General features: G+C 39.3%; 1 protein-coding gene across 4 annotated transcripts in view; it reads left to right on the top strand.

Annotated features, from left to right (window-relative positions):
* LOC149321939 (A-type potassium channel modulatory protein KCNIP1) overlaps positions 1-27171 on the top strand; it is a 799364-nt gene that overhangs the window by 375933 nt on the left and 396260 nt on the right. The gene's annotated exons all lie outside the window — the stretch shown is intronic.

Here is a 27171-nt window from a genome sequence, read left to right as displayed (position 1 = left end):
CTTATGATTCAGTACTCCCAGATCTTTTATAATTACATCCAAGATTTAATCTTTTGATTTTTAGTGTTGTAAGCTGGAGTGCAGGGTGTAATGAACTTGAGGGGGGGGGGTATGGAAAACCAAGCATTTTTAAAAACACCAAGAGAGATGGGTGTTTTTTTTAACATTTAAATCATTTTTTGATGAGTGAGTGAGATAGAGAGAGTAAACTGAGGGCCAAGATACAAGAAGTATTTGAGATAGATTTTTTTCAGTGAGAAGATAAAAATGGGAGGGGGGATTAACTCCAGAAACCTGCTTCAGGGGCCCCAAAGACCAATCACTTTCTCTAAAGGGAGATTCTTTAAATATCTGAAGAGATATCATGTAGAAGACAGAGAAGCAGTTTTCTGGTCCTCTGGAAACTAGAACATGAACCATATCACACAATTCAAATTAGAAGAAAATAGGTCCCACCCAAGTTAGGACCAACTTCTTTACTAGAGGAGTTGTTTGACAGTGAAATAGAGGAGTGGGCTGTCCATCTTTGGAGGTCTTTAAACAAGGTTGTATGAGCATCTTTCAGGAAAACAATACTTTTTTTTACTGCATGGCAGGATGTTGGACTAGATGCCCTTCATGTTCCATTCCAGCTCTAAGATGCTATGATTAACATCTGGCCAGCTGGAATAGTAAGGTTTGTTTTAATGTATTGTTAGTATTATAGTGCAAGTAGACTTTTGGGAGCCTGCCTTATCAGCTACAGCTCCTTTGCAGAATTCCATCAACAATGGAATGAGTGAGGCTGGAGTATTTGTCCCTGGCTACCTCTATGCTTAGAAACAATACATATGATAGATACTTGAGTAGTACTCTAGAACACAGCAGATTGTATGCTTCTCACCTCATCTTGACATGTGCTGCAGTGGCTTCCTGAAATGTGACTGCTGAAAGTATCCAAAGATGGTGATCTTAACATGATAATTAGTGATAGAAAGTGATCTTAACTGATGACAGTGACCTTAAGATTGGTGATAGATGTTGATCTTAAAATACAGTTGTCTTTTAACTTCTGTATTGTCAGGTTTTTAGTTGTCTTTTGTTCTAACCTTGTTGCAAGCTGTCTTGGGTCTTATGTTGGGAGAAAGTGAGATAATAATTTGAATAAAATAAACAATGGGATCTTGTAGCCATTTTGAGAGTAATTGTGTGAAAGAAGTTGTAGCATGAGCTTTTATAGGTGCTTTACAGGACCGCCCAAAAGGGCGGTCTGCTGGCGCCCATGTTTGCTGTGCAAAGGAGCCGCAGTGGACAAACTGCACGGCTCCTCTGCACAGCAAAAAGAAGCCGCAAAAAGCGGCTTCTTCTTGCGGCGCCGTTGTGACATCGCAAGGTGCCAATGCTGCCCTTGCAGCATCACAAGGGCACTGAGACGTGTGGACGCTAAGCGTCGATCACGTCAAAATGGCGGCACTCATCTGTATAGAACGCCGCCATTTTGACGCCCTCGTTACGTGAGAGGGGCAAGGTGCGTCAGGAAGTGGCGCCCCATAGGGCCCATCGGGAACATGCCGTAGACTTCCAAATTACCATACTACACTCTTATAGTGCTGCTGTTCCACTTTAACTGTTCTGGCTGCCTCCTGCTGCATTTTGGGATTTGCAGTTTAAGGAGGGGCACTTGGAATTCTGAGCCAGAAAGCTCTTAGGACTCAATGAATTACAAGCCTCAAAATGCAACAGGAGGCAGACAGTGTAGTAAAAGTGGAATAGCAGCACTATAAGAGTGTAGTGCAGTAATGAGAATGGTCTACTTTCTCAAAAGAAGACCAAATCAATAAATGCTTATTCTACAAATTTTCTCTCACAGAGTTTCAAAGATTCTACGAGATCCCTTTGCATACAGTTATTCCAGATCAGCATGGCTATTTCTCTGCACCCTGATATTCCAGATGAACACATCTATGTCTCTGAATTCTAAGTGAACAACATAAAACATGTGGTAAAATCTATCAAAGGCTAATTTAACTGTAATTTCCACAGTGGATACTACGAGAATGGAAAAATAAAAATCTCTATATAGGGTGGCAGCTATGACTGATATCATAGCAGGATCCTTCGTATCTGTGTTCCTTCTGGAGGTGTATTTTGTTTAGAAATGATTTGTTAATTTATCCCTAGATTAACAATAACAACAAGAACATTTCTAAGAATTATGTTATTAAAAGTGAAATCATTATAGCATTATGTATTAATAATAAGAGGAACAGTTCTTGGGATCCTTGGGTTGTGCTACTATATTTTAGAGCATTCTTAACTTATATGGTGTTCAATTCTTAATACTACAGTTGTGCCAACTCTCTCTCACACACACACTCCAGGTTTGTGGTCTATGTCATACTGCAGGATGGAAACTGATTCATTTTGGACCTGTTCATACCTTATCTGACTAGCTTTGAAGAAATCCAGTCTTTCATACTTCACATTAACATGCAGTGGGAAATCAGAATGACAATTAATGCTTTTATACAAGAGGAGAATAACCCTTAGATTTCAGACAAACCAAGCTGGTCCTGGTTTGTGTGTGTGCAAGTTTTGTATGAATGTATGTTATCGTCCTTTAAAAGTTGTCTTAATATTTCACATTTGCTGTTTTCTGCACCATTATTTGTTTAGATACTTAGGCGCATTACAGACTGCCCCTTTGGAGTGGCCTGTAACCGGCCCTTTCCCTGCCGGACAGGGGCCTCAGCTGCCAAAACCGCAGCCTCCGAGGCCCCAATCCACCGCTTTCCAGGCCGCGGGGAAGTGCCAAAAGGCTGTTTCCCCGCGGCCTGGAAATGGGTGTCCTTGGGGCTTCATGCCCCAAGGACACCCAATGGTGGCGGGGAGGAGGAGAAAGGGGCCGCTCAGCCCCTTTCTCCCTTGCGTCCCTGGCGCAGCTGTCTAAAGGCTGTGCCAGCGATGCAAACTGCAGAAGGAGCTCCGTTTCAGAGCTCCTTCTCACACCACGGAAAGGGCGCTCTAGGCGCCCTCGCACGGCGTGACGACGTCACCACCGCGCCACCTCGTTTGGAGGTGGTGCGGTGGTGACGTAGTCATGGCAGCCCCCGTTTGGAACGGGCACCGCCATTTTGTACGGACTCGATCCGTACTAGGGTTAGGGGTGTCCAGAAGGGACGCCCCTTTCTAACCCTAGTATGGACCCAGTCCGTACTATTACACCTGTGCGGAATGGGCCTTACTTCACTTATATGCTACCCTTTCATTTATTCTAGGGGCCATGACTGCTCACAACATGGTTAAAAAACAAGTGCAACTAAAAACATAATAAATTATAATATTTAAAAACAATGGAACAGATTATATTGAAACAACTGAATCAAAATAATTGAAAAAATGAGTAAGCAGAGCACCCCTTCCTCATTAAAAGCCCTTTCCTTAGCAACCAGACAGTTGCCAAAGTTTTTCCTGAATATGAAAGGCTTTGCCTGCCAGCAAAAGTGGAACACAGAGGAGGCCAGTGATGCATGTGTATTTCTTGTGCACTCTCTTATTGTATATACATAACTGAAACATATAGAGGACAAACTGAAGTCAGAGGTCAGCAATTAGATTTTCCTTCTGATGGCCAGGGTACTATTCAGGAAAGGCTTGCCGGACAAGATCCATCATATTACCACCCTGAATAGCTTTAAAAAAGTTATAAAGATGGATCTCTTCCGGTAGGCCTTTCCTGAATAAGTCCCCTGGCCATCAGAAGGAAAATCTAATTACCAACCTGTGTCTTCACCACAGTATATTGAATTGCTTTTAAGTATGTTTTATGTTTTAAATTCCACATTGTTTAATTGTATTTTAAGGGGAGGGGGATATAAATAAATATTATTATTTTTATTAATATTATTACATGGAACATAAGTTGTACTAAACAAGCAACAAAGATTCAAATTAAAACTAAGACTATCCACTAAAAAAGAAAGAAAGCTGGGGCCAAAACTGGGTGAAGAGAAATAAGGTGATAAGGGAAATGCCACTGCCTTGTAAAACTACTAATAAAACAGCAACACTGAGACCAACACAGAGATTTCTTTAAATAAACACCAACTAAAAGCAAGGATCGATAGAACCTAACTGGGAAAGAACAAGGAAAGAAGGACTGAACACTGGTTGGATGAAAGAAAAGGAAATGTGAGCTACAGTAATCAGAAAACACAAATTCCTCTAAAGCTCTTTCAAAAATATTCCTGTTGCTAACAGAAAAAAATTAGAAAAAAGAACAAGAGTGCACTTCACTATCCTTTTCTCCAAGCATGGTAATTGGAGAGCAATGCTGAGATATTTGATCCAAACTGGACAACAGTGAACAAAGTCCAGTTCCCCTGTCTCTTCACCTTGGTTTCTTTTCATGGTGCTCTTTCCTCCATTTTGAAGACACACATTGCCTGGCCTTTTTGCTGCAATTTGTTCCCCAGATCACCCAACTGATCTTGAATAATCCAGTTCAATTTGGGCTCTAGTCAGATTGCTCCCAATTGTTTTATTTAGGATCAGGGTTCAGCCCAAACACCTTAGGGCAGCAAGTTGGCTTCTGTTTCTGTATATTCTGTAAATCCCAGGGTATTCTTTTTTCAGAGCTTCTGACTGACAAAACATTACTGCCTGGGTCAGGACTGAACCTGCAGCTGACATCAAGTTGGAATTTGAAGAATTCAAAGAGAAAAAGAGAGGTGGTATATCTCTGCCACCTGTGTAAAATGTGCTACTGCAGTAGGTGGATCCTTTCTCATCCTTTCATCAATAAACATCTGATACAAAGCAGATCCTTGTCTGTTTATCCAAGACTCCAGAATCCTGACACCCTTTGGACTAGATTGCCATGGTTTCCAACAAAAGAGGCCAATGGCTAAAGTGGAAACTATGGAAAGACAAGCAAAGAAGCCTCTTAATAGGCAATTGTAGGACATAAAAACAAGGCCAACCCTATCATTAGGCGAACTGAGGCAGTTATTTCAGATAGCACATGCCTGGTAGTGATTAACTGTTCATCTGTGTTGGAGAAAAGAGCTATATTGTTTCAAGCAACCCATTCTTCATTTCTTAAGCTCCTCACTGTCCCCCAGTGCAGTGGGGAATCCTGTTCCATCACCATTGCTGAAATGGGATTCAACTGCAATTTGGTCAATTTCAATAGGGGAAATGGGGGAAAATCACTTGCTGCTTTACTTCAGGGAGAAAAATGTCTTGGGTCAGCCTTGCTTATTAATGATATCTCTCAGACATAATCAAAAATCACACAGTGGAAGGACAGTAAATCATTTTTATCTGAATGGAGGTAATGTAGAAAATGTATCAAATTGTTTTCTGTTACTCCAGAGACAAGAGGACTAACGGTGAATTTAAATTACAAGAAAAGAGATTCCACCTGAATTTTAGGAAGAACTTTTTTACTCTAAGAATTGTTCAACAGTGGAATGGATTGCCTTGGAGTGTGGCAGTCCCTCGTTCTTTGGAGGTCTCTAAACAAAGGTTGGATGGGCATCTTTCAGGGGTATTTAGTTGTGTATGTCTGTGTAGCAGGGGAAGTCCTTATAGCCTTTCCAACTGTAAGATTCTGTGAGTCTATGATTATCTAAATATGAACTGTATCATATGGAAATGAACAAGTTAAAGCATTCAAAGTTTTCTCTCTGTTTCCCTCCACATCCTCCATTAAGCCATTTTTACTGCTTGAATAACAGAATAGGACAGAATAGTACAATTTGTCTTTTAAGTGGCAATGTTCACAGTGACAAGGTGCTCTTCCAACAAAACACATTGCCAGTTTCAACTTTTTCTATAAACCCTCTTAATGTGAATACCAGCACTTTTCTGCCATGATGATGAGTACTTTCCGGCACCTTCTAACATGCATACATTACAGGAGAGTATGACTTCCAGGAAGCACTAAATGTTCCAGATGACTGGCCATCCAAAGAGACTGAGCTCTTCCTGCAACAGTTTAGTGCTCCTTAATCAGCCTTGAGAATTACCAGGCTTCACCACATCTGAAAGTAATCTGATCTTCTATCTTGGATGACAGGACAGTGTTATTACGGAAGGACAGAAGGCAACCACATCCTCAGCCATAGAAAACAAAAATCAGAAGGTGCAATATATACACATCTTTGCTAAACCTTCCACAGTTATCCAGTACATTTGAAACCTCTCTATCTCTTTGTCAGAGAATTGCAATTACAGGCAAACCTACCTTCTGTCTCACCTGACATACTGAAGCACTTTTTTTATCTTTCAAGGAAAACATGGTTATAGTACTACTTTTTTTTTAGTCACTAGATGAGGTTGTTTAAGGAAAGTGACAACAATTTTGAGTGACTATTTTATCAGAACTGATCCCCCCTCCTGTCTTCAAGCCCTTTTATTTATTTATTGCTCAAGTGGCTAAGACACTGACTCTGTTGACTGCAAGATCAGGAGGTTAGCAGTTCGAGGCCTGGGTGCCACATGATGGGGTGATCTCCCATCACTAGTCCCAGCTTCTGCCAACCTAGCAGTTCAAAAGAATGCAAATGCAAGTAGATAAATAGGTACCACTCCGGTGGGAAGATAAATAGTGTTCTGTGCAATCATGCTGGCCACATGATCACAGAGTATTCTCTGACAATGCTGGCTCTTTGGCTTAGTAACGAAGATGAGCACCGCCCCTTGTGGTCAGACATGACTTGACAACCTTGTCAACAGGGAATACCTTTACCTTACATTGACATTGCGTGATGGGTGCTCTGTTTCAAGGCTTTGTCTAAATAAATGTTGCTTCTCTCTGTGAACACTCAAACTAGGTTTAGCAGTGCACATTTCTTTGAACCATTAACACCCCTCTAGTTGTGAATGGATGATTCTCATGCTTTATGAAAAGTAGTCAGCTTCTTGCATTAGGAGTAATGTGGCGACAGTGATATAATTTCCCACCTTCCATTCAGCCTGGGGACATTTTACCATCTCATTGCAATGCAGAAAGTCTTTCAAAGGAAATAGAAGGGTGCATTAATAGGAACTCAGCTGTAATTGAACAACAAGCAAAACAAACCACATAGGCATCAGTTTGGCATTCAGTCTTGGTTGGCCTTCTGTTAAAAAAGAAGAAAAGAAAAAAGAAAAGAAAAAGAAATTCCCCTGCTAGGAACCTTTCACAGCTAATTCAGTTTCAGCCAGACTTATACTATTACAAGGAGGGGAGGAATCTTGCCAATGAGGTTACTGAGCAACTATGTATTTTTCAAAATGCAAGGGTCATTTGGATTCCTGCTCTGATGCTTATTTTCAGTCAAGCACTAAGCTTTCAGTATTGTTGAGACAAGCTATGGTGGGCTGTAGGAGTGGAAGAAACTCCCCCAACCTGTGGAGGCTGGTAGCTCCAGCAGCAGTGAAATGTCTCCAAAGTCAGAGAGACAAGAGATTCTCCTCTATGTTTTAGTCAAAACTTGGAAGGAATTCTCTGACCAGTTAAACATATTTTGTGGATAGAATTCAGCACCTTGGATAGTTCCTTAAAATGCTACACCAAACCCCAAGAAGATTGACCACCAACCTCAAGCATCTACTGGCTGAGACAGTCCCCCCCCCACACACACACACTCTTGCAGCCCTCCACAGCTTGGAAGGCCTAATGTAGAGGTTTCCCCTACTCCCAGAGCAGGTTTTTAGGGTGTCTGGGTAGCTGTGGAGGGATGATTGCCTCCTTCAGTTTGTTGAAGCACCCCATTGTATGACTTTTGACATAAAAACACAACTTGGTGGAGATTTATATGTACATATTTTCTTTTCTTTTGTCATAACGTTTCTTTTTAAATTCAAGTTAGTTCCCTGCTTTCCTTAGCTTTTGGATAATTTATTATGACACTAGAATACCCAAGGCTATCAAATAGCCTGATTAACATGAGTAGTGGTTCACAATAGTTTCCTGTTGGGTTTACCAGCAGCCTCATGAAATCTTTCAGCAGCAGTCCTAGACATACTTACTTGTGAAGGAAGCCCCAATGGTTTCCATGGACTGAGTAAAACAATTTTTGAAAGTGTGCCAGGTTCTAAAGTTGAATGTAGTTGAAGATGGTTTCTTATTTCCAGACCTTTATTGGTATGAAGCTTCCAGACAAATCCAAATCATACACATGAATAGGGACATGAAGTTTATATGCTCAGTTTAACCAATCAATTTCAAACTATAGGTTTTAAATTAATATGCAACATTTTTAATTTTATATTTTGATGTGTTCTGTGTTTATATGTTTTAACCTATGTGTTTAAATGGCAAGTCACACTCTCTCCACCCCAGAGGATGACAATGGCAACCCCCCTCTGAAGAAAATTGCCAATAAAACCCTATGATATGTTTGCTTGGGTTCACCATAAGTCAGAAATGACTTGAAGGCACACAGCAACAACAATCTATATTGTTCCCCACCTTCATCATGCTTCCTCCAAACATAGATGTTTATCACACTATACTCTTATAGTGCTACTATTCCACTTTGACTGCTCTAGCTGCCTCCTGTTGCATTCTGGGATTTGCAGTTTTAAGGAGGGGTATTTAGAATTCTCAGGCAGAGAAGTTCTCTGCCTGAGAATTCTAAATACCCCTCCTTAAAACTGCCAATCCCAGAATGCAACAGGAGGCAGCTAGAGCAGTCAAAGTGGAATAGTAGCACTATAAGAGTATAGTGTGATAAACATCATAGTATAAAATGTCTTAAATTGGTAACATAAAGAAGATGAACCAACACCACCAAGGTTCAGACATTTGGAAATAAGCAATTATTCTTCATTGTTCTAGTACTCTTCTCCTTTACTTACTTACACTATATTGAAGGAAATATGTAGTTGATACATTGTTGAGTGATTGGTGTAGCAGATTTCAATTGATTATTGAGTTTTCTGGGTGGGGTCTCTGGCAAGTGTGGAAAAAAAATCCTTTATAACTGTATAAATTCAGCCCTTAGTGGTCAGAGCCTTCATTCCATGGTACTCATGCATATATATCAATACAATTGAAAACTGGGTTAAATCCTATTAATTGGAATGCTCTTTAACTTGCCTTGCCTTTCCAGGTTTGCAGATAGAGATGTATAGTGCTAGTGGTTGCAAAGATTATGATTGCTGAGATAGCACTAAAATTGTTCTGCTGCTAAAATGATATATATTTAATTAGCAATCAAGATGTAAAATTATTCTAAGAGCATAAAAGAGGATGAAGCAAGCACTATTAATTCAAGGAACTCCTAGTAAAAGTGTTGAGCCTTGATTCACTACTTTTGGCAATGACAGCTAAATTAGCTAACTTTTACTGGCTGAACATTATGATAACGAACCATGGAAGCAGAAACTGTGAGGACTAGATTTTTAATAAAAGTGAACTGAATTTACCCAACTTTAAAAAATGACTAGAGCCAGCATTTGCATCTGGAGATGAACATTAGAACTAGGTTGAAAATTGATAGCCATTTTGGACTCAGTAAAGTATTAATGGCTACCTATATAGATACGGTGGATATTATCTCCCATATTTTCCCAAAACCAAAGAAAACAAGCACTTGGTAGTCAATAGTGCAGCATGCGGTACACCATTATTATGGTCTGTGTACAATTTATGATATGTTCAGAATAGCCTGCTATTAAAAAAACATTAGTACTTTAATTCTGAGGTTCTTTATCAATGCTGAAGCCCTGATGTACACCCAGAATCCAAGTGAATTTCCCTGTTCACAGCAATTAAGGGGAATCTGTCTATAGACACATATTCTGAGATGAAGGTGGTAATAAAAAATGAAGTGAAATGTACATCCCTGTTTCATCAGCGTTTCTCTTCCCATCGCTCAACAAAGGATACGGGTGTGCCATATTCAGTGTCTGCAATCTCTGTCAGCTCCTACTGGGAAGGGTCCCCTATTGTCCTAGACCCTCTATTCCTTTACTCAGACTCAGAGAGAGCTCCATATGAGGAGCTGCAGCTTTCTGGCAATCTGCCACTATTGCATCCTCCTTCTCCTCCTCCGAGTTGTCCAGGGAGTGATTTACAATAGGGACTATCAACCCCTATAGAATTCTTTCCACCTGAAGTGACCTGCTATCTGCACTCTGTAGTTTGTCATGAATTCATGCATATTTTAGAGGATTCTGGCATTTAGTCCTAGGAGCATTTGTAGCCTAGGCAAAACGTTGGTAAAGGCTTTTGGACTAATTCTTATCCTGAACAGACATGCATCTTTAAATGTACCTGTGCACATTCAAAGAACAATAAGGATGGACAAATTACCCCTCAGACAACTTGTCCACTGTTTCCATACACCTTGCTACATAGCTAATTAGTTTTAAAGGAACACCAGTGCTATCAATTAAAGTTTCAGCCAAAAGCATTTTCCTATACAAAACTATGGTTCTTATTTGTTGGGAATGCATCATTTGAAAATATTTGACATAGTTGCTACCCACTACTTCAGTTTCTGCTCCCCTGAAATTCAAAAAAGGAGATGTGGGTTGATGCAGAGATAGAAACGAACAGGAATGATGTATTTCTTTATTATTTTAAACACACAATTATATGCTGTTTGTTATTAAATCATGTCCTTATCTGTACATTTTCCAAAATTGTTCTGAGTCAAGATGTTGAAAGTTAGGACTTCATGGCAACTGTTAGAGCCAAGCAGAGCAGACTTAATCAATGGAACTTATGTAAGTGTTGGTTTGCCAATTTCCCATTCCATCAGTGGGTCTGATTTGGACTAAATGGATTTAGGCACAGGTATCTGCATCTGCAACCATTTGTACAAGTATCTCCATAAAATGAGATACTTGTGATTCTTACTCCTGAGTAAGCATATGTACTAGAACTCTGCTGGGATTGTATAGCAGCATTCACTGAAAGTCAAAGCAGCTGGTTTATTGTCAGTTGCTTGATTTATAACAAGCCTATAAGGGAATGACAGGTATGACTGATGATGATGCCAGCAAAGTGCAATAGGATGTCAGAAGAAGAGAGACTTCATTAGAATTTGCTATTTAAGACTTGTAGGTGTCCTTTTTATACTGAAGGGAGAGCCTGAATGGGTTGTTTGATGCTTCTGCCTGCAAAAAGATGTATATATATATGTCCACATGATCACTTGTGTATAATTAAAATGTTATGTTTGCATTTATGGTGCTTTTATTTTGTGGCAAATTCTTGTTAAAAATAAATTCCACTCCAGTCCTTCTTCAAAATCCATTACTTTGTACTTTAGAGGATAACTGAAGCAAACAGCTAGCTAGTTCACCTGGGAAATTCTCATTCCATTTGGGATGTTTCATCTTTTCCATATTCAATGCTTATTCCCTGTCACTACACCACTGAGTAAAAATGAAGCATCTACTATTTCAGCCTTCAAAATCAGTAGAATTTGTTCAGTCAAGAATAACTATGGAAAAGTACAGGTTGGATCTAGGGTTGCCATAATTCTCTACTAAAAACCGGAACAAAATGTAGGACAAAATTTAGACCAATTGTAGGATAAAATTTAGCCCAAAATATAGGGCATTTAAGAAAAATGGAGGACCTTAAATGTCCTACATTTTGGGCTAAATTTTATCTGGTGGCGCAGTGGTTAAATGCCTGTACTGCAGCCATTCACTCGAAACCACAAGGTTGCGAGTTCAAGACCAGCAAAAGGGCCCAAGCTCGACTCAGGCTTGCATCCTTCCGAGGTCGCTAAAATGAGTACCCAGACTGTTGGGGGCAAATTAGCTTACTTGCTAATTAGCTTACTTGCTGTTCACCACTATGATCTTTGGAATAGCGGTATATAAATAAAACAAATTATTATTATTATTATTATTATTATTATCCTACAATTGTCCTACATTTTGGTCTAAATTTTGTCCTACATTTTGTCCCGATTTTTAGTAGAGAATTATGGCAACCCTGATTGGATCTTATGTAATTTAACTGCAAGATCAGGGATGAAGTTTTCACTCAAATGTAGTCTTCACAGTTTAATATAGAATTGGATATTTAGTTTTCTCTAGCCAGCTTTCATAGGTTTTGATTTGAATCAGCAACACTGAAGGCTTCATTTAAACTAACAGATTCTGAAGCAGAGAATCACTGAACTAGAGCCCCAATTGATTGCCAGGTGAGCTGTCTAGTTATATTTGTGCATTGTTTTCTTAAACCAATTTCAAAGAGAGGCATGAAGTACTTGCCCTTCTCTTTATTATTGAAAACTTTCATAGGCCTGTTACAGACTGTCAAAATAAAGCTGCTTTGGGTCTCTTTGGAGGTATGCTATTTAAATGATGCATGGGTCCTAAGAGTCCGAAGGTCGCGCCAAAGCCACACTCCATTCGTAAGCACTGGAGTGCAGCTTTGGTGCAGCTTCCGGATTCTTAGGATACATGCATCATTTAAACAGCATACCTCCAAAGAGACCCGAAGCAGCTTTATTTTGGCAGTCTGTAACAGGCCATAGAATCTAAAATTGGGGTGGGGTGAGGAAGGAGGAGCTTGAGTCTCCCTAAAATGATCAGGCAAACATACACCACTATGAGTCCTGTGTAGCTGAGCCCCCCAAGAATGATCAATCAGAGGTATACTAAATGATCAAATACACACAAACAGTAGTAAGACAAAATTCAAAGATATAGCTGTGTTAGTCTATGAAATCATTATGTAAAGAGGGAGCTTATTGCTTACTGTTTTAAATCGGCTCCAGCCTCCTGGGCTGCAGGATGGAGATGGGGATTATAATACACTAAATTGCCTCTGAATTGTTGGCTGCCATCAGCCCAGGTCCAAGCCGTCCTCTGTCAGCACTTTTTAGAAGTCAGAAAGCTTTCTGACTTCTAAAAAGTGCTGGCAGAATGCGGCTTGGACCCAGCTGGAACCTGGGCTGATGGTGGCCAGCGAATTGGTGGTGATTTCATGTGTGATAATTCCCACCTCCATCTTGTGTCCCGGTTTCAGCCCAGGAGGCTGGAGCTGATTTAAAAAGCCAAGCAATAAACTCAGAGATCTCGTAGGGCCTTTGAGATTAACTGAAAGAAAGAAATTGGCAACATGAGTTTTCGTAGACTTAACTCTGTTTCCTCAGATGCTTTCCTCAGATGCATTTGCATTGTTCAAATGCATCTCAGGAAGTAGATTTAAGACTATTAAAGCTCAAACCCTGTCAGTACAGAATGCACAGTAAAATATGCCTGATGTGTGGTTTTTCAGCTTCTACTTAGAAATCTCCAATGTAGGGGAGTCCACTATCCTCCAAGGCAGTCCTATGAGTAACATTATTGTGCAAAATAAAAGCATTAATAAGTTATGTTTAAATTGTTAGTGTCTGTAAAAAAAATCACTTTTGGTTTTATAGTCAAGTGATAGCCTGATCATTCAGCAAATAAGTAGTTTTAACTGGAACAAAATCCTGCTATTCATTGGATGATTTTTGATTCTCAGGATTATAAGAAATGCACATTTAATACATCTTTATTATGCCTCTCCCATTCCATCTGCCTGCCAGTGTTGAACCACTCCCCATCTTAAAAGTTGTTCGGGGATCACTGACTGTAGATGGAACAGAAAATAATACTTTGATATAGATTTTTTATTTTTGATGTCTCTTTTGTTTTATGCAAAACTGAAAAGAGCCCTATATTTCACTAGAGAATCCACTTTTCTTTCCACCAATAGCAAAATAATAACAGTAATGATAATGATAATAATAATAATTTTAAATGGCATGTTATTTTTATGTTAAGACAAAATTATGTGCATGTACTTTCAAACTCTGTTGACAGCTACAGTATTTTTACCCCCTGAGTCTGTGCACCAGAAAGAAAGTTCATGTAAGTAAGCACTTTAAAGGGGAGGGGGGCAATTCTGGACTCAGGATCTTAAGAAACCTCTCCACTCATCGCAATTTGATTTCTTTTGTTTGTTTTCTTTGCTTTTGTTTTTGTTTTTTGAGATCACACTGATGTTGGAAGGCTTTTCAGGCAGCAGTACTAAGGGTTTTGATTCAGTAGGAAATTTCAGTTGGTAGGAGAATTTTTAATTTTCCATCGTTTGTAGAAAAATTGTACACACATGGAGTGTCATTCCATGAAAAAGGAAAAATGGGTGAACCAGTTCAAGAAACTACTATTTCAAGGAAGGTAGTCTTTATTTGAAAGTGGCAGACTACATTCGTTATTTGGGGCCCCACCTATTTTGTTGAAAGTGGCCAGTGGTTTCCTCGGTTTGCTTTTTCTGGGTTGTTGTTGATGTGTGCCTTCAAATCATTTCCAGTTTATGACAACACTAATGTGAACATATCACAGGGTTTATGCTACAAAATTTATTCAGAGGTTTGCCACTGTCTTACTCTTAAGAGGCTGAGTGTGACTTGCCCAAGTTCGCCTACTGGGTTTCCATAGCTGAACAAGAATTAAAACCTGCAGCTCTCAGAGCCCTGGCCCAACAATCAAATCACTGCACACTACTGATTTGATTCCAGTTTATACCTACTGTATTACAACCCTGTGGATGGCTGGGTCTTAAAGTTATAGTTCTGGAATGAATTTTCTTTGTTGTTGGAAGTTTACATTTCACATTTCACTTAGAAAGGATTATGTAAAACACCAAACAGCTTAACTGTTTGTTACACTATTTCTTATTTTCTGGTCTTCTATTGGCCATTCCATGCCCAGCATGATGTGTTTATACCATTTTATAATTAACATATTTTTACAGATAATTTTGTGTCAACAGTTCTTTAATAAATATTATTTTTAAACAAGAATGTGATGAATACTCTGTTTTATGATAACTGCTGAGGAGGGAAAGGACTCCGAAGGTACATTTCCATTGTATTCTCAGATCTGTAGCCCCTTTACAGATCTAAGGATACAATGGAAATGCATCACAACAGACTTTGGAGTCCTTTTCCTCTTCAGCAGTTATCTTCAGAAAGTAATAGCCAGTGGGAACAAGGATACAGAATCATAGAATTGTAGAGTTGGAAGAGACCACAAGAGCCATCCAGTCCAACCCCCTGCCATGCAGGAACTCTCAATCAAAGCATCCCTGACAGATGGCCATCCAGCCTCTACTTAAAGACCTCCAGGGAAGGAGACTCCACTACACTCCGAGGGAGTGTGTTCCACTGCCGGACAGCCCTTACTGTCAGGACGTTCCTCCTAATGTTGAGGTGGAATCTCTTTTCCTGGAGCTTGCATCCATTGCGCCGAGTCCTAGTCTCTGGAGCAGCAGAAAACAAGCTTGTTCCTTCCTCAATATGACATCCCTTCAAATATTTAAACAGGGCTATCATATCACCTCTTAACCTTCTCTTCTCCAGGCTAAACATTCCCAGCTCCCTAAGTCGTTCCTGATAGGACATGGTTTCCAGACCCTTCACCATTTTAGCTGCCCTCCTTTGGACATGCTCCAGTTTCTCAATGTCCTTTTTGAATTGTGGCACCCAGAACTGGACACAATATTCCAGGTGGGGCCTGACCAAAGCAAAATATAGTGACACTATTACTTCTCTTGATCTAGACATTTTACTTTTATTGATACAGCCTAAAATTACATTGTCCTTTTTACCTGCCGCATCACACTGTTGACTCATGTTGACTCATGTATGGTTCACTCATAGAGACAGAGCTTGGGAAAATTATTATTATTATTATTATTATTATTATTATTATTATTATTTCCCCTGGTATGGCAATCCTGCCCTAAGATTGTCTTTATTTTTATTTTTTATTTTAATCCACATTTTAATCCATATATGCAAATTATCATCTCACACACTAATAAGATTGTCTTTATTAAATTGATTCAGATTAGGGTTTCCTCTGAAACTGAGAGAGTGTGACTTCCATGGCTGAGGAGGGATTCAAACCCTGGTCATTTGGAGTTCAACACTCAAGCTACTATGCCACATCCCTTTAATTCATTCATTAATTTTAATGTATGCAATGAGTATGGCTGAATACCATGTGGCTCTACAGATACTGTTGAACTGTAAATACCATGATCCCCAGTCAGTATAGTCAATGGTGAAGTATGCTAAGAGTTGTAGTTCAACAACATATGCAGAGGCATACAATCCCCATTCTTGATTTAGAGTGCAGGTGAATAACCTGTGTTTACAGCCATCTCCCAGAGCCTCCAAATCCCATGATACTGTTATAATAGTGACACACAGGGCTCTGTGCTAGGTTTTTTGACATGAATTTACAGTCAGCCCTTGGTATCTGCAGGGGATCTGTTCTGCCTCTCTGCTGATAGCAAAATTCATGGATATTCAAGTTCCATTGTCCCCAATGGTGATGTGGCCTCCTCCCTCTCCCTCTCCCTCTCCCTCTCCCTCTCCCTCTCCCTCTCCCTCTCCCTCTCCCTCCTGTCTCCTCTTCCTCCTCTTCCACCAGTTCTTGTCCTCCCTCCCTCCCTCCCTCACGGGTCTTACTGGAGGTGGCAGATGGGCAGGTGGCAGCAGGGGGCTGCCGCCATTGCCACTTCCTCTTCCTCCTCTTCTTCCTCCCACCTCTTCCTCCTCCTTCTCCTCTGCTTCTTCCTCCTCTTCCTCCTTTGCCCCCTCTTTCTCTCACCTCTTCCTCCACTACTTCTTCTTCTTCTTCTTCCTCCTCCTCCTCCTCCTTCCCTCCTCTTCTTCCTCTTCTTCCTCTGCCACTGCCACCACCTCAATGCAGGCTTGCCATCCATGGGTGGTTGAATCCACGGATGGCAAGTCCGCGGATACTGAGGGCAGACTACTGACAATTGCAGATTTCTTTATATGTAAAGATCTTGATATTTAAATTGCATTTAATGTGACAGATTCATCTTTCCAAGCAAAGGAAAAGCACTTCACTGTTGAAAATTGGCATCTGAATTAGAATTGCCACCAGTTTTTCCTGACAATCCTCTTTAATTGTAATATTTATATAGCAAAGAGGTACACTGTGATCCTCCTCATGCTGGGAACAGTTGTATCTATTGAATTTGACCAGTGCCCTTTACCTTCAGCTTACTTCAACTGGTGCAAACTGAGTTCAAAGTGCAAAGATAGTTTGCAGTCAGTTAACTCAGCAGTGGGAAGGATATGAGGGGTGTGCATATCTCTCTTCCTTCTAGACTGGGGCAAAAACAACCCCTGAAGCCCCTCCTAGCTTGTGTTTTCTTCGTGATGAATAACTTTTGCCATCTGGAGCATTCTTCAACATTGCTTAGCTATACGTGTTCTGGTTTTCATCTATGAAATGTTGGAGGCTATCTGCTGAATGCGTGGAGGTCAGCACCATGGAAAGCATTGTCTGACTTTCCCACCCCTTCATATATTCAAAAGATTGTCTCCATAGACATATTTTGTTTTTGCTTATACGCATGAGGTTCAGAAACTGGAACTGTGTTTGTGAACTCACATCTTGCTGCCTCCAAGTCTCATGTTACATCTTAGAGATGGCATAAATAATTTCTAGTAACTCAAGCAGAAACTTCCAACTTTTTGGGAAGAAAATTAGTATGAAACCAAGAGAATATGAATGCCAAGGAACACATTATGCATAATTTAAAGAGGTGCTTTAATATTCCCTGTGGCAAAAATAAATAATATAACCTAGTCAAATAACCTTATTCAGCACAGCTAGTGAACAGAAGTTATTGATGTGTGAAGTCTAACAAGGGGCATACCGAGGGCATCCTTGCCCACTCAGGCTTCGGCATTGGCTGCATATAGAACAAATGCTTTAGATAGACCCTTCAGCAAAGGATGACATACAGTGCTAAGGCATCTTAGGCACAATTTTGATTTAAAGCCTGCTGCTGTGCATGGAGGGTAGTTCAACTAAAAATAAGTGTAACTCACCATAATCACAAAATAACTTGTAGAATGAGTCTGCAATCCAATGGAAATGTGGTTTTGTTCAGGGCCCACTTGCCAATCTATAGATTTGCTTTCACCCTGTGTGCAATTTCTAGAAACCACCTGGCAATTCATTTCCAACTTAGGAGTTTATCATGGCATCCCGTGCAGAAACAGGATTTAAAACCTGAAAATAACCCATCAAAAGACATGCAAAAGCGGGGTTGATTTTCAGACACATTGGGGTTTATGAGCATTAATGCAACATTAACCTGGACAGAAAGTGGAGAAAAACCAGCAACTTTTTACTTTTGGGATTTTCCAAAAGTAAAAAGAATTGTGTTTTGTCAACTTTCTGTCCGGGTTAATGTCACGTTAATGCACTTTAACACCACTTTAACATCTGAAAATAAATTGTTCTTTTGCATGACTTTTCTAGTTTCTGTCTGGGTTAATGTTGCATTAACCTGACATTGTCTGATAATAATTCCACTTTTGCAAGGTTTTTTTTTTAGTTTAAATCCCATTTTTCTTTCCATGTGATAAACTCTTTAGTTTTAAAAAAACCTGCATTTTGAAAAGCATATTAAGTACAGTATTACAAGTTATATAACTGCTTGTTGCAACCTTAAGTTGGTCATAAAAAAACAATATACAGTAGCAGAACAGGATATATGTTAGAGTGACATTTAGAAGATCATATGTTTGCTCATGCAACGTAGAACAATTAATATTACTAAAACTAATATTCATACTTTTTCTCTCTTGGTTTTATTAACTTCATTATTTCCTGCCATTGTCTCATCTGTTTTATTATCCATCACTTTTCATATCTTGCAATTTTCCTACGATTTGTCTTTACCTTTCAAGCTCTGAACAGGGATTGTGTGCCTTGTTTTGATCTCAGCAAGCAAGCAGAACCTCAAAAGGGAACACAGGGAAATATAGAGCCAAGATAAACACAGGGAGAAGGGTGGCTCATCAGCAAGGAGGTGGAAGCAAGTCCAAGTCATACACACTCCAGTGATAAATCCAGGCAACAGTCCAAAGGGAGATTCCAAGAGTGTGGACAACAAACAGAGCAAGGTCTAAACATAAACAGGAACCCAAGAAACAAATGTTGCTTCTACCAATGAGTTCAGTTATCAGCCACAAATTCCTGAAGGAGGCTGGTATTTATGGTCTGGAAGCCTCCTGGGGTTGCTGTTTGATTACTGAACATTTTAGACACAAACGCTGAGAGCATCTCCACCCCTCCTTCTCTCAATGACACTGGGTTGGATCCAGCCCAACACACCAGCTCTGTAAATCTGTTTGTATCTATGTCAGGCTTGGCTGCTGGGGTGTCTTACTATCTTTCTCTGGCAGGTCTCCCCAACACTCTGTCTCTCCATCTGAGTACTCACTGCCAGTGTCAGAATCTGCACCAGGGTCTTGGAGGCAAGGCATAGCTCCATGTTTTCATGGTGTTGTACCCAGGGGCCTATTTGTGAAACTCTTCCTGTTCTCCTCTGAGTCCTTAAGCTGGGCCTAAGATAGGTTAGGCTAACTAACCTGGAAGATACTTATTAGATAAAGAGTGGGTGTTTTCTACCAAGCTGTATTCCACCATTTTCAAGATGTCAACTAGAATACCATGTAATATTCTTTGCGTATGAGTTACTATCATCGAATCAACTAGGCTACTATGATGTATTCTTTGCATATGAGTTACTATCATAGAAATGCAGAACACACACTTATCATGAAAATCAGGGATGAACCTCCCTGACATTCCAGGGGCCATTTTGCCCTCTCATGTTCTGATCATCCCTGTAGCATAAAATCTTTATTTTATTTTTTTGAAGCACCTAAATGGCAAATTGCACTCCTCCAGAAGATTCTGGGGGATGTAGTATGCCCTCTGAATGTTATTTTCCTGGGCCTTTTTTTTTTTTTTAAAGAAATGAGAATTGACTGGTAAAGAGTGTAATTGATACATTGTGGGTCAGGAGGAGATCATGGATCCCCCTAGACATGATCTAGACAGGGAAATTTACATCATTTCTCTGGAATCTGAATGGCTAATACTTCTCACCCAAGATATATGTCTCACCCAAGATATCCCCCTCATCAAACATAAGGTGTTTCATCTTCATTTTATTGGGCATTGAACTGTCATGGTTTCAATGCAGAGTGTGATGTAGCTTAACTGCAGACTTTTCCCTGGCGAATGTCAGCTCACCTCTAAAAGCAATCAGTGCCTTCCAGCTGGATGCAGTAAAATGCCGTTCACTTTACAGCCAGACACAATGCCATCTCAAGAGCTGGGCCATAAAAGAAGCATCCTGATTACTCCTAAGGGTATGAGCAAATAACCTGGACTATGTTCAATTGAAACAGCATACAGATGTGTGCCTCTTATGCAGTTTCCCATATCTAGCCCAATTTGTGCTGACATTGTGCCAGCTGATGAGCGCATGTTTATAAAGGGATTTATAATGGAACAAGACCAACTTGGGTCCTAGAATGGTTTTGCCTTCCAGTCACAAAAGCACCAACAATCAGCTTCTTCACTGCAAAAAAAAATGCAGGTGTGAATAATATTCAAACTTGGATACTGAAGAGTTTCCAAAAGCTAAAGGTTTTGATAACTTTGTCATTGTGAAGAAAAATAATTGTTCATGCTTATGGGGATAAAATTTATGAAGATTTACATCCCACTAATATCACTCTCCCATTTCATTTTTTTATGTGGTAGCTGATTTTTCCTAGCATTTGATGACTGACTTGTAATTGCATTTAGTATTTAACAGTTGAGACCTTATCAAATCCCATGAGGTGAAAGTTATATAAAGCACCCAGATGTCAAATTATTGAGTAAAATTTTAAAATTTAAAATGGATGTTTGAATAAGAAAGGATGAATTTTTGGTCAATATTTTTGGCCCATTATGCAATATATCTTGATAATTCTTTTTCTTTTTCATATTGTTTGATCTCAAGCAGTGGGCAAGATGAATGTTGCATTTCAGTTCAACAAGCTGCATCTTTTTGATGGTCAGGTTTTTTTCCCCCTGGTTACAATGCTAGGTTGAGGATAAGGTCATGCACTAATAAAACATTTGTGCTTTATACTGTTATGTCAACAAGGAAATTGGGTTACTTTTGAGTCTGTATTTTTGTTATCTCTACCAGTAAATGATCATAAAAAGAATGAATGATGCTTACATTGTGAATCTGACATGTTGCATAGACTAGGCTGAATTGACTGGAGAAAATTATTTGGGCAGTTTCAGGGGTTTTGAGCAGTGAATTAATGTGAAAGTTGAAACAAATATCTTTTCCCCAATAGGTTTGTAAAAATGTAACCGACTTTTTTAAAGGCAGAGGTGAGGGGGCTTGTCAGTGTAGATGTTTGTGTGGTGGGCAGTACCATCTGTTTTTAAAAATTCTCATCTGCTGTATAAATTGTCCTGTTGAGCTGCCATGTCCTCACATTATGTAATATTTGAACATTATGCCATATTGCAGCACTGTTCAGTTTAAATTTGCACTGTGTCTGTGAAACACAGAATTGTGGGAGGAGATGAGGGACTAGAAATATTTGGTTGGTGTAATATTTATCAGGAATTTCATTAGACTTGCTGATTGAAAAGACATCCCACAAGCAATACATTAACCTATGCATACAGTTGTTAACCTTTGCAATATTGGGAAACAAGTAGTTTGGCTGAGGATTAACCACTTGAGCAGATATTTAGCAGCAATTGATTATTAGGCATATTTTTTTTAACATTTAGAAGTTACACAACCACATCATGATGGGGCGGCCAGGTGGGGCTTGTAACTGGCCAAGTGAATCTTTTCATTTTTAATCTTGCTCCACTAATTCTATATTTTATTAAATTATTTACCTCCCTCCTTATATTATGGAATCTCAGGACAGTGTACAAGTAAAATCAATTTAATTTAATAGTTTAAAAAAATAAGGTGACAAAATTGATTTAAATAGACCAAAAGCTTATTGAGCAATTTAATACCTTAAAAGGTTAAAGCAGGTTAAAGCCATGTAAATGTGCATGTATATTATAGTTACACTAATGAAACAGCCAAGTGGCAGTGACAAGCAGAAATCTCTTTCTTCGATCCACTTGCTCCCATATGCTCAGCACAAAATGGGAGCCTTTACTCTCTATCCCACCTTCAAGTTTGTTGTGTGTTGCAGAAATCCAGTCCTACTCTGAGTTAGAACTAGGTTGCCTAAGCATCACTTTGGGTGGAAGTGTCCCAACAGGCATTTTACATTAATTTTTTTTTTGGGGGGGTGGTGGTTAATAATTAGAGACAGATGTTATTAACATAATGAACAAGCATAAGTAGTGAAGGTCAGGTGCAAGTTTTTTTTTAAAAAAAAAGTTGGCAAAATAACTTGCACAAAATGACATACCAATAGAACCAATGAGAAAAATACTGAATACTGATGGGACTCATATGTCCCAACAACTGAATTAAGTGACATGCCTACCAGTGTCAACAGAGGATACACATTCATCATACGGGGGGGAAAACAAACAAAGCAAAACACAAAACAATTGTGATTTTGAATTATATAATTTACAAGAAGAATATGCAGATTTCTGGATAATTACAAAAGTAATGGGAAGGAACTAGTTATTATATATTTCTTCCATTACTTTGGACCTAATTCTCTTCTTCCTGCTTGGATTCCCTTCCATTTATGTGCGGTTGCTTCCCCATACTAGAATCCCTTTTTACTCATATTATAATGATTAGCAGTACCAATTTATTCTACATCCTCCTTCTTAATTGCATGGTATTAAAAGGCACTGTAAAGAGCATAACTTTTTACCTCAAGTTCTGAATATTTTATAGGTTCCATTTAGACAAATGAGAATGTATGCCACTGCATCATCATTAAATAATAACAGTAAAAGTCTAATGGCATTCAGCCAAATAAAGTTGCATTGCCTTAGATGAAATAGAGAAATCACAGGTAAATGGGAAGTGTCTTCTGCAGCTGCAGACCTTCATAACAGGAAGATATACGTAAAAGTATTTATAAGTAATTTTAATTCAAGGATATCATGTGAGAAGTCATAACTCTGATGAAAGGAAGAATCCACAGGAAAGAAATAGGATCTCCCCCCTCCCCCCACAAGTTTTCAGAAGGTCATAGCAAATCATATGTAAGGCTTGACCTTTATAACATCCACAGACCTTCCTCTCTACTCTTTCAATCCATGGCATGTCCAAACAGGTTAATGCTTGATTGTCAGGTTTGATAAACCCCTTAGTTCAGAAATCCAGACTTCAGTAGTAAAACTCAGAACAACTTTATTCAGCAACTAGAGATGTATGCTGGAGATGTTTGTTGTCAGAACAACTGTTAACTAGACATTAACTAGACATAATGAAAGCACACACAATTTCATAACTTTGGGGGGCTACCTTCTCATTCATTACAAAGGCAAAATATTTTTCCCTTCCTCACACTGCCACATAATACATAGAGAGCCACCAACTTCAACAGCTTTAGAAGTGGATTAGATAAGTACATGGGGTGGTAAAACTACCAGTCAGGATAATTATATATTATCCAGTAGCAGAGGTAGTCTGTCTCACAGAAAAGGTTCCTGGGGGATTTCTGAGGAACATAGAAATCCTCCTGGTGGGCTTCAGGGAAGTAAATGATTGTCCACTGCAGGACCCAAAGCTAGAATAAATAAGACTTACATCTGATTCCATTTGATTCCATCTGATTAGGGCTCTTCTTATGTTCAAAACAATATCCACTTTATCATCATTTATTTCAGAGGTTTTTTTATTGAGCTTTTTAATAGAATTTCTTTGGACACTATATGCAATTTTATAAAAATAAAAATATATATATTTCTGATATAAAACTATATTTGTTGTGCAGAACACATGACAACAAAAATGAGCCAATATAATTAAGCAGGCCAGTTCTTAAAATTTCAGTATCCCAGTAACTTAACATAATTGTTAAAATGTTGTTGCCTGCTATCTTGGGGCCTATACAGACAGGCAGAATACCATGGTGGTTGATTGGTTCTGACCTGGTTCCACCTCCAGGCCAGCATGGTGACAGGCAGATGTTGACATACCTGCCCGAAACCATACCATGGAACTGCCACCACTGTGTGCCCCTTCTCTGCTGCCATGATCACATCTGCTGTGAAGGAACCCACCACAGCCCATAAGGGAGGAAACGGGCTGCCTGACTGCACCTCTGTGGCCAGATGTTTCTTCCAACATCATAGGCTGTTTCAGCAGCAGGTAAGCAGCATGCAGAGCAGCGCAGTCTGCCAGCTGTCACTGCAGAATTTCCAGGAAACTCCACCACAAATAGCGGTCTTTTTAGATTGCATTAAGGGCCTGTGGGCTGGGGTCAGTCTGGAACTGTTGGATTGGTGTCCAGACTGGCCAGTCTGTATGCCTAATAAAGGTTGACTGACTGACTGGCCAGTCCCAGCCTGGGGCTATTGGCCTGCATTGTCCATATAAGACAACATTAGTCCAGGGGAAACAGAGGCAAAATATACTCATATTTTGGTAAACACATGTTGGATCATATTTAGAAACTATTTGATTTGTTGTGGACTAAGGCATGAACAACTCAGACGTCCATAGACCCGAACAGACAGCCCAAATGAAACAGCTTCAGACCACTTTGGAGGCATGCTGTTTAAACAACACACACATCCTAAGAGGCCAGAAGCCATGCCAAAGCCATGCTGCAATGCTAAGGACTGAAGCGCAGCTTCACCATGGCTTCCCACCTCTTAGGATGCATGTGTCATTTGAACAGCACACCTCCAAAGTGGCCTGAAACTGCTTCATTTGGGCTGTCTGTTTGGGCCCTATGGTAGCCTTGCTAGCTGCATCAACCAACACTATTCTGTTTTGCATTGTTCCTACAATATGTTTTGCTTGTCTTTTCCTCAGTTCTGCCAAACTTATCATTCACAAAGCCTGACTGACCAACCTATCAGTAGCCAGTTGAGTCCAAAGGACTATTCTTATGACCTGAAATGCTCAATAAGTGAGTAGAGGATAGATCCTCAATGTTTGTGGCATCAACCAATCTTCTTCAGCTAAGAGACGGGGGAGACTTTAATTAAAATCATATTGACTTACTAAATTTGCTCTGCTCAGCTTAATACATACCCCAAAACACTGGTGTGCTCTGAAATTTGTCTTTCCTGACCACTGGAATTAAGTTTAACATTTTTAAAAAAATTGTCCTCCCCTAAAGCATACAGGAAGGAGGGGGGTATTAAGCAAAAAATGCACATTAGGGAAAGGCAATTTTTTAAAAAAAATTATAGACAGTTGACCCTCCATATCCACTGATTCTGCACCCATTGATTCAGTCATCCATGGCTTGAAAATATCCCAGCCTATGAAAAAAAAATTGAAAAAGCAAACTTGGGTTTTGCCATTTTGTATAAGAGACACCATTTTATTATGCTGTAGTATAATGTATATAATGGGACTTGAGCTTTCAGAGATTTTGATATTTATTGGAGGATGCAGGAACGAAAACCTAGCAGATGCCAAGGAACAACTGTAGTAATGGAGCAAATAAATAAAGTTCAAAGATGTGTACAAAAATGTATATATTAGGAAAAGTGCACACCCACATAAATGGTAAAATTCAGAAACCTATCTGGATATGGGACACAACAATGGTAATCCAGCAAACTAAGTGAAATAGAGCTTGATAGAGAAATAGAGGCTCTCTCTTCTTTTTAGTCACACTAATAAAACAAGGTTTGACACAAATATCCGTATATTCACTTGTGTATATATTTATTTTGAAAAAAATAACCTCCCAATTAATTCAGCTCAGACTATTATAGATTTTATGTTAGTCCTTGGAGAGATTTTTTTTAAAACCAGTCCTATTATTATTGCCCTAGAAATTGATAGTCTTATGAATTTTGAGTTAGCTCATCATAAGAACAGCTCTCTGCCAGCTAAAAATCTGAAGGAAGACATTGAGCTTCTGCTCAATGTGGTTCAAGGAGAGAAATTGTCTGATTGTATAACATAACTGCTTGGAAAGGAAACTAAGTGTGATTGATATTTTCATAGCAACAAGGAGTCCAAATTTTCAACATAGGCCAAGGAATGAGTTTAATATGAGGACATTTATTGCCTCAGATAATTTAGATATTTTGCAATAGAAAGCTTGAAATCATGGCTGAAAGTGGTTTCGGATCACTGAAGCCAAAAAGCATTCTATTGTGTAAAATTCACTAATAGTCTAATTACCTGCACCTGGTGAATCTTTCACATCAGATAGCATTTTTGGAATAACATCCCCTTTTGATTGATGTGAGCTAGCTACCAATTTCTATTGAAGGAACGACCACCCCACATTTATCTCAATGCACTGTGTGAAGAAAGATTCATTATTGAGCAGAACACAATCATTGTATTTGAAAAGACATGCCAGCCCTCCAGAGAGATTGCCATGCAAAGTTGCAGGGAATGGATCTTGGTATAAAAGAATGTTTAAAAAGTGATTATTGGACACTGAAATAGAGATATCCAGACATTTCAAGTAAATGTGGACTTCTGGTTGCTCTTAATCTTAAAATAGTTTATGCATCCACATTTTTTATTGGCAGGAATAGATGTCATTCAGATTTAATCCTTTAGGGTGTCTTTTAAACTTCGTGAAATAGTTGAAAAAATCCCACTAGGTCCCAGCACAGCAGTATGTTTTATGAAATGTTTAGCTTTGAGCAAATGTGTAATTCTCCTAAAATGAAGCATATAAGGGAAGAAAATTTATATCAACATGTCTGTTAGTAAATATAGATTATCATTTGTCTTTGAGAATTTTCCATAGTGTTCATATTGATGAGATGCCATTCTGGATTGTTCAAAGTGGTGGGGGAGTGCTTCCCCACAGCTTTGCATCCAATCAGAAGATTGATAAGATTCTTGACACTACTTGGCAGAGATCTGTGAAAGATAGCTTACCAAATATTTATGCACAGCATTGACAAAAAGCCATGTAAAAATGCTCACTGTAAGTACTGGTGTCATAACGCTAACTGTCCTGATTTGGCAGGGACAATCTCTGTCATCCCACTTTTTTCAACTGCTTTTATAATGTCCCAGATTCTATTTCTCCCTTCAGCCTGTGTTTACTTAAACTGATGAAAAGTGAGTTCCAAGTGCAAATGTTGTTTGCACTCAATTAACTCAGCAAGTGGAAGAGGTGAGGAGGGATTGAAGTCTTATCCTTCCCAATAATCTCAGGCAAAAGGAAATTGCTGGTGTATCTC

The sequence above is a fragment of the Sceloporus occidentalis genome, unplaced genomic scaffold (assembly GCF_023333645.1).
Source record: "Sceloporus occidentalis isolate IW3139 unplaced genomic scaffold, rSceOcc1.0.p SCAF_1, whole genome shotgun sequence".
Taxonomy (NCBI): domain Eukaryota; kingdom Metazoa; phylum Chordata; class Lepidosauria; order Squamata; family Phrynosomatidae; genus Sceloporus; species Sceloporus occidentalis.
Note: the sequence above shows the minus strand (reverse complement) of the source record. Positions and strands in the feature narration are given on the sequence as shown.